Here is a 16,121-nt window from a genome sequence, read left to right as displayed (position 1 = left end):
AGCTGCTGAGCTGCAGGGAGAAGAAGGGGGCACCTCAATGTTGACAAATCCTTGAATGCCAGTTAAGTTTGTTTTCGTACCGTGTCAGGGCCAGGCACACAGGCCCCAGCGATTAGGTGAACCCTTAGATGGCAGTGTCGAGACTGTGGGCAGGCCATTGCTGTCAAGGGGCCCCTCAAGAGGTAATGGATCAGCCATTAATAAATGCCCCCCTCACCCCCTCCATGGGAACAGGACTCTGTGTCCAATAGATAATTATCTGCCTGACATTAGGGCTCCCGTCCATTTTATGAATGAGTTGCCAGCTTGACGAGCTGCCAGCTAATCAAAGGACTGGCAGTTCTTCAGTCCCAGCCGTGCAAATGGGAGCAGTGGCCACTGCTGGGACTGCAACCAGCCAGGAGCACCAGTGATGGACGCCACCCCAGAACTCAGGTAAGTGGGGTCAGGTTCACCAGGACCAATTATGAGGCAGGCTACGACTGGGGCTGTGGTTAGGACGGGATACGAAGGGGGCACGGGTCATGGATGAGGGCAAGGGGGTACTTCCGGGGGGGCGGCCCTTGGCACTGAGGGAGGACTTCTGTGGGCCAGGGCCCGGGAGAGGAGGGTGCAAATGGTGCCAAACACTTGGGCCAAGCGGCTAGAGGGGGCTGGGAATCGTTGTTGTAAATGGCATCCAGATCCAGCAGCACACCTAAACGACTGGCTTTAAAAAAAAATCTGAACCTTCAGCCGGACTGTTCCAATTTCCTTTAAGCCAGTTTTTCAATCAGTTTCACTGACAGTAGCTGCGAATATGAACTGATGCTGCTCCCAAAACTTGGGCAGCTTCATGGTTCCAATTTTTTTTAAGCCCGCCAGAAAACCATGGAGCAGCTTCCTATTCGCGCACTCCGGTTTGAAAATCTGCTTGAAAATGTCCAGTCCCTGTAATCATTTTAGAGCTAATTGGATGCTGTGTTGTGGGGTGGGGTGGAATGGATGTGGGGTGCTGGCAGAATGGTGTGGGGCGAAGGGTTTGGGTTATGGTGGGGTGAGGTGGGGTGAGGGGGGGTGGTAGGTGAGGTGGGGGCGCAGGTTAGGGTGAGTTGGGTCACTTTTAAGGTTTAGTACCTCAAAATTAAATACTGTATACTTCTCAAAATTCTCTTTTGAATTTAAACCAGCATATAAAATTTTCAGTAGACCCAACTCTGATAATATGCTATTTTGACATACCAGAGGCTTGAGAACCTTGAGCCTCATCAAAAGAAATATAAGAAACTAAATTAGGAACAGAAAATGCTGGAAAAACTCAGCAGAAACTAAAAACTTGAATTGTTGCAAATCAGGTTATTGACTCACTAGTACCTGTGGGGTGAAAGTGCCAGGACAGGGGTATGTAATAGGCTCATAGTGAACCATAGTGCATTATATCATTATATCACTGCATTTACACTGCACATGATTCTCAATTCTTTTCCATTTACTTCAATCCTGTCTGCTAACCTATTATCCCTCTCTATCTTTTTGAGGTGTTGAAATAGCATGATAAAGTTGTGTTGCATAGTAGATATTGAAAATATAGTGAAGTGAGAAGCAGCAATCAGCAGAGTCTTCAGATTTGCTAATCAAGGAAACACAGATACAATTGTGAACCATTCAGCCTTTGTCCTCTGGCCTCTTAAAAGTTGTGCTGCACACAAATACCCGAGGACTCCAATGCTTCTCACTGACAGTGAAAACCTACGTAGTTCCATCATTCCACTTTGTTGCTCAGGAATCATTTAATATTTCTATCCTGTGAGATTACTGATAAAATAGAATCAAATTACACCCCTAGTATGAAATAATTATATTGAATAATATCACGCAACCAGGCAGGAGAAAGTCATGTACTTCTTTTACAGAATGGAAAAGATTTTGTGTAGTTTATCAGGGTTGCAAATATTGAATTGTTCTTCCAAATATGAATTTACTGTCACCATGTCCATATGGTGCAAGGTGCAGAGGCAGTCACTAAAACCAGTGTTATTGTCTGCACAGTGTTATAAGTAATGAATGGGATACTTTCCTATCAAATTAACATTAATGCATAATGCTGTTAAAGTAAAAATTGTACTCTCTTGTTTGTTTAATAGTCATGATGGGATCACCTACATGGCGCACACAATCTAACACTATATTATATCATTGCTGCTCTTAATATTTGACCCATACTGCATATATATCAGATGATATTTGTAACCAGATGCCAACAATGGACATTATCATCTTACTAGGATCTCTCTATGATTCTTTGGTAAATTGATTGCAGAATCTGGAAAGAGGAAAAAATATCATGATTAAGGAGGACGGTTGGAGGGTTAAACAGGAGGGTTGGTGCTGGGGTGTTGGTGGTAGTGGTGGCGGGAGATGAAATAATGGGCCTGGAAATAGGAGAAGCACCAGGGCCCATGATTTCTCTCTCTCTCCCTGGCTGTGCTATGGACCACAGGGTCCCTGTTCAGGGTAGACCCCCCCTCCTGATCCCCAACCCTCAAAGGAGGCCAGGGAGGCAGCCAACTCTTCCTGGGTAGTCTCCCCTCCTGGTGAGGGCCTCTAATGCTGAAAAAATGCCTGTGCCCCTGGAAGGAGATCCTTAAGTGGCACTTAACTGGGGGAAGGTACGAGGTCCATGTTTATGCTATCTGCAGCTGGTAAGTCATGCATACTGCAGGTGTACGCACGGTTTCCAGGGAGTTTTTTTTAAATCGTTCATGGGACGTGGGCGTCGCTGCCTAGGCCAGCATTTATTGCTCATACCTAATGAGTCAACCACATTGCTGTGGGTCTGGAGTCACATGTAGGCCAGACCAGATGGCAGGTTTCCTTCCCTAAAGGACATCAGTGAGCCAGATGAGTTTTTGCGACAATAATCAATGGTTTCATGGTGATTATCAGACTTTTAATTCCAGATTATTTTTATTGAATTCGAATTTCACCATCTGCCATTGTGGGATTCCCCAGAACATTACCCTGGGTCTCTGGAATACTATTCCAGTGACAATACCCCTATGCCACCATGTGCAGGATGCCTACATCCTCAGTCGGTCACAGATCCCTGGTGTCTTCCAGGGCCCACAGAAGCTGCAGGGTTGGTTCCTCATGGACAAGGACATCCCGCAGAGGCTGTGACTGATGACACCCAAGTGGTGGCCTCAGACTGTAGCAGAGAGCCAGTATAATGAGACTCCCGCTGCAGCTCACAACTTGGTGGAGCATACCATCGGGATGCTGAAGATGAAGTTCCAGTGCCTGGACCTGTCTGGTGGAGCATTACAATACTATCTGCAGAGGGTGTCATGCATTGTCGTCATCTGCTGCACCCTTTACAACCTGGTGCTCCAATAAGAAGATGAGCTGGCTAAGGAGGAGATGGAGGAACTGCACGTCTCCTCCAATGCAGAGAACGACGACGAGGATGAGGGTGAAGAGGTCCTTGGTGGGCGACGATGACAGGGATGAGGACCTTGTGCTGGCTAGACGAGGCAGGTATGCTTGGGAGGCCATCATAGCTGCCAGATTTGTGGAGGATGATGGCGACATGCTCCCATAGATCCTCAGATTACATCTGTAAATAGCTGAATCCAGTCTGGTTCTGGTAGCACGAATACCCTCTGTGAGAATGCTCCTGTCCTGGAGACATAGTCTTGGCTCTGATAGCCACTCGATCACCAAAGGATGATGATGACATGCAGTGAGGATACTCCATAAATCTTCACATAGTCTCTGAGAATGTCAGATTCATGTCTGGCCGAGGGCAGATCACTTACGCTCTGTGATCAGGGTCATATCATAGAGACGCAGCCATGAAACTTTAGAAGCATCTGATCCTTTGTCCGCCTTCAGAATCTGAGCCTTTCAGGAGCACAGTGTCACTGGTCACAGATGCTGGTGTGATAGGGTCCAGCCCCACCTTATATGTGCTGAGAGCACACAGAGAGAATGAAAGAAATCTATGGCGCCTGCCCACTACCTTCTGGCAGCAATGACAAACAGCACCAAGGTGCAGGCATCAGAAATGTTTCCAGGGAGTGTGAGGCTGGACCATCACTGTGCCCTGAAGGCTGCACAGAGGACAGGGAAGAGGCCCTGGGCTGAAAACACCTGCCTTTATCTTGTGCAGAAAGGCTTCACATCTGAGTGACATGAACATTGCTCATCAGAACAAGGAGCCATAGGCAGGGAGACATTCTTGGGAGTTTATTGACAATAGTGAACAGTATGTACAAGTGATTAACGCCCGTGCACAGGCTGTGCAACTAATTCTCCTTAACTTCCCTAACCCTGTGCTATGTCTTGATGCTCCTCAGACATTCATAGTGGAGGTGGAGGCAGGCTGCTGATTGCGACACCCTGTCTGTGATGACCTTGGCTGGCGTCCTCTGGAGGGGTGAGAATTAGAAGGCCCCGGCCTGCTTTTGGGACCCTGCTGTGTGGCAGTGGCACCCTCCTTGGCCTGTGCTGCTGGAGGTGCTGTCGTCACAAGAAGAGGGTAGTCAGATGGGCTAGAAACTCTCGAAGTCACTGGATGGAGGGGCCCGGAGTGTGGACTTGCAGATCCTCCTCCCTATGGGTGCCTAGGGGCCCCAGGCTGACTCCTTGAGGAGCAGGGGTAGCTGGCATGAGGTCGAGCTGCCCAGCACCCCTCTGTTGGAGGCCAACTATGGCATCAGTGATGGAGTTGAGCCCACACAGCAGTACAGGAGCAAAATCCTGGACCAAGGTCTCCTTGGCAGCCGCCATCCTACAAGTGTTCACCTCGGTGCGTTGCAATGCCGGCGCTATCACCTCAGAGTGAAGGTGGACGGACTCCTCCATCATGCCCTGCAATCTGAGGAGTGCAACCTGATGTTCCCAAGTCTTCCTTTGCAGCTCCAGCAACTGTGACATGAACGAGTCAAGAGACTTGTCATCTGACTTGGACTCAGCAAAGTTCTATGTCCAGCAATCCTCCGAGTGCCAGAAACCTAGGAAGTCTTTGTCTCCACCTGCTGTGGATCAGACAATGTGATGTGTTCACCAGATTGTGATCCCAGGGCTATTCTGTAGCTGAGGTATGTGTCTCTGTGCTGGTGGAGGGTGTTGATTAGTGCTGTGACAAGACTTCATGGAGGGTGCCTCCAGATCCTTCTTCAGAGGGTTCTTTGGGGCTTGCTTAGAGGCCCTGGGTCATGGACTCTATCGACTGTTTGGCAGATGTGCCTGCGAAAGCAAGGGGAGATAATTAGTGCATGGCAGTGGCCTGTCAAACGGGACACATCACTCACAGCATGGTTGTCTGATGGATGTTGCACTACTCAACGCTCACTTGGTAGAGCAGCAACAACTACACCGTCAGCACACGACCGGTGCCGGTCAACGATGGCCAGCTGGATGGCTCTGTTTTCAAAGTCCGTGAGGGCCTTGATTTCAGGCGTTCCTCCACCAGCTTGCAACCCCTCCCTCTTGTGCGCCAGCTTGTCCTGCATGAATAGAGATAGAGAGAGTGTAAGCAGGATGACTGCCAGGCAAGATGATAAGTGTGTTTGGCCTATGTGGGCAGTGAATGATCTCATGGACGGGATGAGGACAATGAAGGTGTGTGTGAGAGAGTGAATAGTGATTTCCCTTGAATTGGCAGTGAGTGAGGGCCCTGTGGATGCGTGATGGGTTTGTGAGTGTGAGTTGAGAGTGATGAGAAGAGTGACTTACCCTGGTGGAACGGAAGAGATCATTCATCCTCTTGCAGCACTGGGTGGCTGTCCTCTTATGGTGCTGACCACTGTTGCCACCACCTCCCAAGCTGGGCTAGTGATGTTGCTGCCCAATCTCTGGCCAGAGCGGAGATAGAGCACATCGTGGCATGCCTCCAAAAGGCGCTCGAAGGATGCATTGCTGACTCTGGGGGCTGCAGTTTTCTTCCGTTTCGGGGCCATGTCTTCTGTGCAGCAGTGGTGGTCTGAAGGCACTGAGATGTGTGCTTGCGGCTGGACTTTAAATATGGCGCCCGGACTGATGCACTAGCAGGTTGATGGTGGGCGGGCGAATGAGAGCCCACCTGCCATGGAAACGACATGGTTCCTGGGACTGCATTGGCTGGTTTGGGATGATACGGCTTGTTACACAATGTACACATATAATTTAATGCTCCTCTCCCTCACAGTCACAGCCATTTTTACCAGGTTATCTTAAGCCTTCATGTGGATTTCCACTCTGCAATTTCCTCCCTCTCTCCTGTAGGCGCTGACACACTGGGGTACACCCCCACAAATGTAGCACCAAAGAGATAATTGAGTAAAGGCAGGCAGTTCAATGAAGAAGGCTCAACTTGGCAAAGCCTATATAACAACTCCATGCATATATTTTGCAGCCAGTATGATTGGACTGCTATAGGGGTGAGGAAGCCTGTTTTTTTTTTCCTTTTGCTCGCATTGAAACTAGTTATAGCATCCCAGACTGTGATCAGTTAGCTAATAGATCAAACTTACAGGATCTTCCTACTGTTGTACATAGTACACATCACACAGTTCATTTAACCACTGAGAGAATCAAGGAAGAAAAGGGTCTAACCCCCAACAGTGCAAAGTATGCACTGTAATAATCTTGATGACTGCAGTGGCTGTGCATGTACTGGAATATCCAAGTCTTCATTCGCCTTCTTTCTATTGAAGTGATTATTTTTATCCTTTCTCTGCAGTTAAGCACCACAGGCCCATCTCAGGAGGGCACTAAAACTGATGAACATGGAGGGACGGAATGAAGCACATCAAGAAGAGATAATTAGTTACCTGTTACCACTACAGATGAAGCAAATGTGCCCTTCCCCCTAAGAATGGAGATTCTGTAATGCCAATAACAGCTAATTACAGCTGAGGACATTACCATTACTGTGTGAGATTTCTCTACACATTGGCAGCCGTTGTGTGTCATTAGGGCACTATTATCAATAAACAAAAGATCATTCATGGATCATTTGCTTGGCAAGAGAAATAATTAGATGTTGCTAGTCTGGGATGCTAGTTTATAAGGGGAGAACAGGCCAATTACAAAAGGGAAGCCATTACTTGCTATAACATCAATAAAAGAAATACGTGTAGGTGTGTGTATTTGACAAGTTAAATTATGTGCATCATTGGCTGTGATTATAGTTTTATTCTATATTTTAACGACATGTTTTCTTGTTAATTCAAGGGAATGTTGTTAGTCAATTTTCCCCTTTGCTATCCTCATTGTTCTGACTTCTTGGGATCGGGTTCCTAATTGAGGCCAAGCGCCACCTCAGGAGTACAAATGCATAAAATGTGCCTCTCAGTTTTCTAACAAGTAAAAATACCTTTAACCCAGAGATGTCGTTGGGAATAGAGAGACAGCAATCGCCAAATCACCAAAATGCTCAGAATCCACATGATTAAAAATAGGAATTTGGCTCACTTGGGGCAATGTAGAGAAACATAGATATAAAGACATCACTGACCCCTCCCATTTCAATTTTTGAATACACTTCATTTTAGGAGACCAGTGGTCAGCTACAAACAAGCAATAGTTTCAAATGTAAACCAGGATCCTGACAACATTTTGGACACTATCTGTATTTCTACCTCCCATTGCTCAATCCTGTTCTTAACTAAAACACTAGAACCTTTTGGGAGACAAAATGCCTGTAGAACATTCTGAACCTTCACAGGGCTTCTAGCAATACACAGTTTACGTCATGGGGTCCTTTTGGTAGGCGGAGGAGGTGGGGAGCTGGATAAAGAAACAGATAGCTGCAGCTGGAGAGAGAACAAATAGAAGGAGCAGTTTTCACAGGGATTTTTTTTCCTTGCAATTGAGGACAACATGCCTTCACTTCACTGAGGGGCAGTGCATAAAGGGACCACACTTCCCTAGAAGTTGTCACAAAGTTGTGTCGCCTCCTGTAACAAAAATATTGAACCAACTGCCACAGCTAACTCAGCACTTATAGTCATGGTGACTTCAGTCCTCAGCTTCTTTGTCTCTGGTTCCTTTCAGGCTGCCACAGGGTATATCAGCCATTGCTATCAGTCTGCAGTCATACCTGCATTAAGCAGGTGACCAATACCTTATTTGTTCCCTTTTCTCATGGACATCCAGAAGCAGCAAGAAAGAGCACTGAGATTTGCGCAAATTAGAGGATTTCCCCGAGTCCAGGCCCCATTGATTGCACCTCCACTGTCCTACATGTCTCTTCAGATGACCCCAGGAAGTTCATGAATTGCAAGGATTTTGACTTTATGGGCAGGATTTTAGGTCCCTCGGGCTGGCGCGCGCCTGACCTGATCGGGCGTAAGATAACGTGCGATGACATCGGGTGAGAGTCCCAACATTATCACAGACTCCCGCGATATTTCGGTTGGCGGGTGCGTTCAAGAGTTGGAAGCCTACTAAGGCCTTTAATTAAATAATTGAAAGCTATTTTTCACTGCTCGTCCAACCTTACGGTTGGCGGGCGGGCAAATCGGCCAGGAGCCCTTTGAATTTTTTATGACACCTCATTCATGGGCGGGATGAGGTCTCCAGCAGCAATTTTTTTAAAATTACATAAAATTTTTCATATGTCCCTGTTCATGTGACTGAGTCACACGTGGCTACATGATCCTCTCATTTTTAAATTCTATATTATTGTTTCCACAATTCTTCAGCTCCCTGAGGCAGCTCTGTGCCTTCAGGGAGCTTTCAGTGCATGCTCCCCCGCGCATGTACAGACTTTAGCACTCGCCCTCCTCCCACTCCCACATCAGCAGCGCTGAACTCCTTCTCTCACACTGGCCGGCTGTTAATTGGCCAGCCAGCATGAAATGGCAGTCGGCGGCTGATCGCCGGTGGTGGACTGTTTCCCAGCCGTTCCCAGGCCCACACACCGTGCCTGCTCGACCAATGGAAAATCCTGCCCTATGTGTTACTGGGATGTGGGTGGGTGCAGAATATATCCGAGAGAAAGCGTTGCTTAGGAGAAGATTCCAAAACGACTTCTTCGAGTGTGGAGACTAGAAACCCTTATGTGAAAGACTGGTTGGCTCATGATGTGACAAGCATCTGTGGGGAGTTGATGAGAGATCTATAGCATCTGTTTGGGTGGTCACTTGCTTTCAGAGCGTGGTGTGTCTGGTCACAGGTCACCTATTGGTTTAATGGACTGTATACGTATTGTGAACATTAGAGTTTAAAATAGCTTTTGTAACTTGTGTTATCATTATAAATCTGTATACATCTGTATAGTTGTGGGTGAAGGAGTATTATAATTTAGTTCATGCTTTCTTGCTTAATAAATGTTTTTTTTGTTAAAAGTTCATCAGCTGATTCCTGTGACTCTGTTCAATAGCCACTCTCCACCAGATAACAACAAATAAAAGTTAGGATCTATCAAACCAGCTTGGTATCAAACCATGGTATTTGGCTTGTCCAGTAGTAACATCAGCTGGGATCATGTCAGGATGCAGCTGTGAAACTTTAAGTGCACCTGATCCTTTGTCAGCCTTCAGCACCTGACCCCTTCAGGAGTACAGCATCATTGGTCACAGATGTTGATGAGATGGGGGCCAACCCCACATTACAGGTGCTGAGAGCACACACAGAGAATGACGGAACTGTGTGACTTCTGGCAATTCTGGCAGCAATGACAAGCACCATCGAGGTGCAGGTATCAGTAATGTGTCCAGTGAGTGTGAGGCTGGATCATCATTTCTGCACAAAGCACAGAGAAGAGGCCCTGGACTGAGACATCTACTTTTATGTTGTGCAGGAACCAAGATTTCACATCTGACTGATACAAACACTGTTCATCAGAACAAGGAGCCATAGGCAGGGAGACATTTTAGAAATTTATTTACAATAGTGAACATTATGTACAAATGATTAACATCTGTGCCCAGGCTGCGCAATTACATCTTCTTAACCTTCCTAACCCTGCCACTACATCTTGGTGCTCCCCAGACATCCACAGCAGAGGTGCAGACAGTCTGCTGACTGCTACATCCTATCTGTGATGACTTTGATGGGTGTTCTCAGAAGGGCTGAGACATGGAGGGCCCCAGTCTGCTTTAGGGTCCTGCTGTGGGGCAGTAGCACCTTCCTCAGGCTGTGGAGCTGGAGCTGCTGGGGTCACAGGAAGTAAGGATTCAGATGGGTCAGAAACTCCCGGTGTCACCTGGGTGGATGGCCCCGGAGTGTGCACCTGCTGATCTTCCTCCCTATGGATGCCCGAGGGCCCTTAGCTGACTCATTGATTGAGATCGAGCTGCCCCGTACCCCTCTCGCATACACACTGTTAGAGGCCAACTATGGTGTCAGCAATGAAGTTGAGCCCACACAGCAGTGCAGGAGCGATGTCCTGAACCAAGGTCTCCATGGCAGCTGCCACCCTACCAGTGTTGACCTTAGTGTGTTGACATGCCGCTACTATCACCCCAGGCTGACGGCAGATGGACTCCTCCATCGTGCCTTGCAACCTGAGGAGAGCAGTGGACATTCCTTCCTGATGTTCCAGAGGTTGCCTTTGCAGCTCCAGCAACTGTGACATGACTGAGTCCAGAGGCTCGTCATCTGACTCGGACTCAGCAAATCTTTGGTCTCCAGCAGTCCTCCAAGTGCTGGAGACCTGGGAAGCCCCTCCTGCCACCTGCTGTGGATCAGACAGTGCGATGTACTCACCAAATTGTGAGAACGCACTGGTGGAGGTTGTGGGTGAGCGCTGTGATGGGTCTTCAATCGCCTTCAGATTCCTCTTCAGAGCTTTCTTTGGGGCTTGATTGGTGGCCTTAGTCGTGAACTCCCTCGGTTGTTTCCCAGATGTGCCTGCGAAAGCAAGGAGCGATAATTAATGCATGGCAGTGGCCTGTGAAACAGGACACATCACCCAGAGCATGGTTGTCTGATGGATGTTGCAATGCTGGATCCTCACCTCATAGAGCACCTCCAACCTCAGCGCCAGCACAGGAATGGTCCAGATCCTCACCAGCCAGCAGGATAGCTCTGTTTCCGAAGTCCATGAGGACCTTGATTTCAGGCATTTCTCCACCAGTCAGCGACCTCTCCATCTTGTTGTGTGCCAGCTTGTCCTGCATGAATAGAGATGGAGAAAGTGTAAGCAGGACACCTGCCAGGCCAGATGATAGGTATGCCTGGCCTGTGTGTGTGGTGGCTGGTCAGAGTTGTCATGATAATAGCTGATTGTGGTTGTAGAGCCCAGTAGTAGATACTATACGGTACTCTGTACTATGTACGGAGTAACCTGACCTGGGAGTTGAAGATCAGATTGCACATGTTGGAGCCTGTCTTAATAGTGTTCAGACAGCACTTGCACCATCAAGATTGACAAAACTGTGAGACTCAAAATACACCCGCCCAGGATAATACCAGTAATGCTGAGAGAACGATTGAAGGCAGAGTTGGAGAAACTTCATATCATTAAGAAAATTGAAGAACCAATGAAGTGGGTTAATCCAATAGTAATTATAGAAAAATCAGATGGGAATCTGTGAGTCTGTTTGGGTCCCAGAGACCTAAACTAGGCATTACAAAGAGAGCATTAGAAGAGATCAGGTGTAAGCTAGCTGATGCTGAATGCTATTCAGTCTTGGATGCAAGTTCAAGCTTCTGGCAGGTTAAGCTGGACGAACGCAGCTCCTATCTCTGTGCCTTCAACACAACATATGGGCAATACAGGCTTTTACACTTAACTTTTGGTATTAATTCAGCTCTGAAGGTGTTCCACAGAACAACGAAGCAGCTGTTTAAAGGGTTAGAGGGTGTGGAAACTTATATTGACGATATGCTGGTTTGCGGAGCCTCAAGAGAAGAACATGACCAAAGACTGAGGCAAGTGCTGGCCAGACCTAAAGAAAGGAATCACAAGCTTAAGAAAGAAAAGTGCAAAATAGGTCTTCATGAAATCAAGTACTTGGGACATGTGCTAACAAGTGAGGGTCTGAAACCAGACCATAGCAAAATCAAAGCAGTCGTGTACGTGCCATGCCCAGAATGTAAAAAAAAACTTGGAGAGGTTTTTGGGAATGGTGACCTATCTTGGGACATTCATTTCAAACACGTCAGACATGACAGCACCTCTCAGAGAACTTCTACAAAATGATGTGGAACGGCACTGGGAAAAAATTCACCAGGAAGTTTTGACCAGTCTGAAGAGATCGCTGACCCAGGCACCAGTGTTAAAGTATTACAGTATCAGTCAGCTGGTCAGGATCTCAGTGGACACTTCAAAGACTAGCCTAGGAGCTGTCCTCTTGCAAAATGAGGCAACAGTGGCCAAAACTTCAAAGGCAATGACAGAAATACAGCAGTGGTATGCCCAAATAGAGAAATGCTAGCAATTGTGTTTGGGCTAGAATGTTTCCACCAGTTTGTCTGTGACAAAAACTTGGAGGTGGAGCCTGATCATAAGCCTTTACTTAAGCTATACTTAAACAGCCCTGAACTGTGCACCACCAAGAATCCAAAGATTATTAATGTGTCTGCAGAAGTACCAGGTCAGAGTTAAATACAAACCAGGCAAGGAAATGTACTTCACAGACACTCTGTCACATGCATTCCTACCCATCATGGGGGAAGAGGATAAAGAAACAGAAGCACAGGTTCACATGCTGACAAAGAGCTTACCTCTGGCTGTAACCAAACATCAGGGAAGCGACCAAGAACAATGCCACCCTGAGAAAACTGCATCAGATTGTGCAAACTGGCTGGACCACACATCGGAGCAGAGCCTCTTCTGCTGTACACAAGCACTGGAACTTTTGTGAGGAACTTCATGTAGCAGAGGGAACACTTTTCAAGGGAGCAACACTGAGGAAATGTGGCAGCGCATCCATGAAAGTCACCTCGACATAAAAACATGCAGGAGAAGAGCTCAAGATGTAATGTATTGGCCTGGAGTGGGAACACAAAATAGGGAAATGGTGAATGCTTGTGCAGTGTTCCAAAAGCAAAGTTAGTCGCAACAAAAAGAACCATTTCAACCTCACATTGTTCCAGAGAGGCCCTGGCAGAAAATTGGAGTGGACTTATTCACATTTGATAAGTGAGTACCTACTAGCTGTAGATTATTACACAAAGTTTTTTGAGTCTGTGCTGCTGAGAAATAATAGTAAGAGCATCACAGTAATAAATTATTTGAAATCAATTTTTGCTCGCCACGCCTACCTGAAGTGCTCATCTCAGATAACGGTCCACAATTCTCAGGCACGGACTGAGTTTTGTAAATTTGCACAGGACTGGGAGTTTTGCCACACTACATCAAGTCCCAAATATCCACAATCCAACGGAATGATGGAACATACCATTCAGACCTTAAAACACCTGTTAAAGAAGGCAAAGTTGGACGGAAGAGACCCCTACCTGATAGAGTCTTGATAGAGTTCAGACACTACGGGTTTATGTTCATGTTAGGAAAATGTGTTACCAATAAAGTTAGCTCAGCTACAATGTTGTTGGCCTGTGTGCATCTTTAAAAATAGAAACAAGAAACAAGAAACAAAACAGGGATGAGGACAGTGAAGGTGTATATGAGTGGGTGAATGGTGATGTCCCTTGAACTGGCATTGAGTGAGATCCCTGTGGATGTGTGATGGGTCTGTGAGTGTGGGAGTTGAGAGCAATGAGAAGAGTGACTTAACCTGGCAGAATGGAAGAGATCATTCATCCTTTTTCAGCACTGGGTGGCTATCCTCCTTCGTAGGGCGTTGGCGCTGACCATCGGTGCCACCGCCTCCCATGCTGGATTGATGATGTTGCTGCCCATCCTGCAGCCAGAGTGGGGGTAGAGGACATCACAGTGAGCCTCCACTGCATCCAAAAGACACTTGAGGGACACATTATTCAACTGGGAGGGCTGCAGTATTCTTGTCTTTTGGGGCCATGTCTTTTGTGCCACAGTCCATGCCTGGAAGCACTGAGAGATGTGCACATGGCTGTACTTTACACATGGCACTCGGTGTGATGAAGCAGCGAGGTGACGGTGTGGCGGGCGAATGAGAGCCCGCTATTGAAATGTGTGTTTCCTGGGAATGCATAATTAATGAGGTGAGATCGGGATGATACAGCGTGAAAAGCCGCCATTGCAGCCGGCTGGTAAATTGTCTTTCTTCCCGCCCGCTACCGCACTTAGTGCAAATCTGGGTGGATTCTGCCCAGCGAGATGTTGGTATGTTCCATTCTCATGAATGTTGGGATGAATGAATAAGTGAATGAATGAATGAATGAATGAATGAAGTACTGTCTGGGTTGAGGTTCAGCACTCCATCCACTCATTGTCCCCATCTGTTCAAGGCAGAGCAGATGGTAGATCCTAGACCTTGAATGTCCCAGTATAAGCATCTCTAAAAGATGCATTGGATGATTCCAGAGATTCCCATGCTGACAGCCTAGCTGCAGCATCCATTGAGGATGACTGCAGAATCATCAATACCTAGCCTGAGTAAACATACACAAGTCGATAGTGCATTTCTTTGCACTTCCTATACTGTGGAAACTACCTAACAAGCAGTCCAATGCATCGAGTAATTTGGTGGTGCGCAAAAAGCCTCCATCTTTTAGATGCTGGGCCCCTGAATAAACTAAAAAGAGGTGTAAAACAACACACTATTACCCGCTTTGGAATATCTCTTCTGTTCTGCGTAACTTTATTCCTGCAAGAGGAGCAGAAGTGATGTTGTGTATCATAGCGGCAAGGCCTCAGTGCTGAGTTGCCTCATTGCAGGGTTTCCTCCATGCAGAGCCCTCTAAGTGTGGAACTCACTGAATGCAAAGCCCATTCAGTGCAAAGCTGCCTCAATGTGAAGCTATAAAAACAAAAAAACTGCGGATGCTGGAAATCCAAAACAAAAACAGAATTACCTGGAAAAACTCAGCAGGTCTGGCAGCATCGGCGGAGAAGAAAAGAGTTGACATTTCGAGTCCTCATGACCCTTCGACAGAACTTGCGTTCGAGTCCAAGAAAGAGTTGAAATATTTCAACTCTTTCTTGGACTCGAACGCAAGTTCTGTCGAAGGGTCATGAGGACTCGAAATGTCAACTCTTTTCTTCTCCGCCGATGCTGCCAGACCTGCTGAGTTTTTCCAGGTAATTCTGTTTTTGTCAATGTGAAGCTACCTCAGTGCAGAGTTGCCTCATTGCAGAGTCTTCTAAGTGTGGAACCCACTGAGTGCAAAGTGACAATACCACAACACCAGCCCCTCCCCATGGAGCTACCATAGAGTGGCATCAACTCTATATTTTTTTATATTGTTCATGGGTGTGGGCATCACTGGCTAGGCCAGTATTCAATGGCTAGGCCAGTATTTGTTGCCCATCCCTAATTGCATAGAGGGCATTTTAAGAGTCAACCACATTGCTGTGGGTCTGGAGTCACATGTAGGTCAGACCAGGTAAGGACAGCAGATTCCCTTTCCTAAAGGGCAACCAGATGGGTTTTTATAACAACTGACAATGGATTCATGGTCATGATTAAATTTTTATTACATTTAAATTTCACCATCTACCATGGTGGGATTCAAACCCAGGTCCTCAGAGCATTACCCCGGATCTCTGGCATACCAGTCCAGTGACAATATCACGACACCACCGCCTCCCCATGGAGCCTCTTCAATACTGTAATGCCTCAGTGTGGCTCTGTCTCAAATAAAACTTAGTTTTATTTAACACCTGAACCCATATTGTTGATTGCACAGGCTATGAGAACTCTTTCATTTTTAAACTGTCCCACTACCATGGCAACCCTGAATTGCTCAGGATGCACGGGCATTCCCAGCATCCACCTGCTGGGGCACATGCAACAATAAGTATCTTGGATAACCTATTCCTATCACACACACATCATTACCACATGTCCACATTTGAATGGAAGCATTGTGTGTCCTCTGCAAGTTCCAGTGGAAAATCACAGAATTGGTGGAGGATAATGGGGGGTTGGGGGCTGCTCCAAGGAATTTTGAGCTGCTGAATTTATCCTGTGGATACTACATAAAACATCAGGAGTGGTACAAAAGTTGCAAATTGCAAAAATATTCCTGTTTGTAAAAATTTGGCAGTCTAATTCAAAAAGGCTAGATCTTGACTGGTATGAGAAACCGGCAGCTCAAAAAGA

Source organism: Carcharodon carcharias, chromosome 6 (genome assembly GCF_017639515.1).
Source record: "Carcharodon carcharias isolate sCarCar2 chromosome 6, sCarCar2.pri, whole genome shotgun sequence".
NCBI classification, from domain to species: domain Eukaryota; kingdom Metazoa; phylum Chordata; class Chondrichthyes; order Lamniformes; family Lamnidae; genus Carcharodon; species Carcharodon carcharias.
This window is presented reverse-complemented; position numbering follows the sequence as displayed.